General features: G+C 49.5%; 1 protein-coding gene across 1 annotated transcript in view; it reads left to right on the forward strand.

Annotated features, from left to right (window-relative positions):
- The window catches only part of DAAM2 (dishevelled associated activator of morphogenesis 2), an 83,283-nt gene that overhangs the window by 39,460 nt on the left and 43,035 nt on the right, over positions 1 to 788 (forward strand). The window lies entirely within an intron of this gene.

Genomic DNA, 788 nt, shown 5'->3' on the forward strand with positions numbered 1-788 from the left:
TCACAGCTTGTTCCTCTGCCCTGAGTAAGGGTATATAGGGATCAGATCCTGGTTATTCCTATGCCTGAGGCTTAAGCCTCCTCCCTCCTGGGTCTAGGCAGGGTCTGAGCTCTTTCTCCTCTGTGTTTCTATGGCTCTTCTCTTACTCTTTATGGCTCTTCTCTTACTCTTCCTGCTCAAGACGTTAGTTCCATCTCCAAGGCGCCACACTGGGCCACACTGACCGTATACACTTAGAGGATGGGATTCATGCACCATTTCAGGGTTGGAAGGAACCTGAGAAGCAATCCCATCTCATCCTTTATTCTACAGATGAGACCCAAGGGCCTAGGAGAGGCAAGACTCACCCATAGCCACCCAGCTGGCTATGGCAGGTGGCCACACTGTTGCTAGACCCCAGGACTGCTGGGGAGAAAAGTGCTAGAGTCTGAGAATCTGAGACAAGATGAATGGGCTGTACACACTATAAGCCATTGTTTAGTGCACTTATTAAGCACCTGCAGAATATGATGCTCTGTGTTCATGAATCTTGTGAGAAAAACACGTCTTAAAGCTCAAGTCAAGGAAGGAAGGGAGGGAGGAAGTAAAGGGCTGACATTTGGGTTCAAGGGTGTGGTGTGTGGAAAAGGGAGGGAGGGAGGGAGGAAGGGATGGAGGGAGGAAGGAAGGAAGGAAGGAAGGATGAAAGGAAGGAAGGAAGGGACTGAGATTTGGGTTCAAGGGTATGGTGTATGGATGAGGGAGAAAGGAAGAGAGGGAGGAATAATAAGGGAGTAGAAGGGCAGAGA

This window comes from Carlito syrichta, unplaced genomic scaffold, assembly GCF_000164805.1.
Source record: "Carlito syrichta isolate Samal-C Ts95f unplaced genomic scaffold, Tarsius_syrichta-2.0.1 Scaffold287502, whole genome shotgun sequence".
NCBI lineage: Eukaryota > Metazoa > Chordata > Mammalia > Primates > Tarsiidae > Carlito > Carlito syrichta.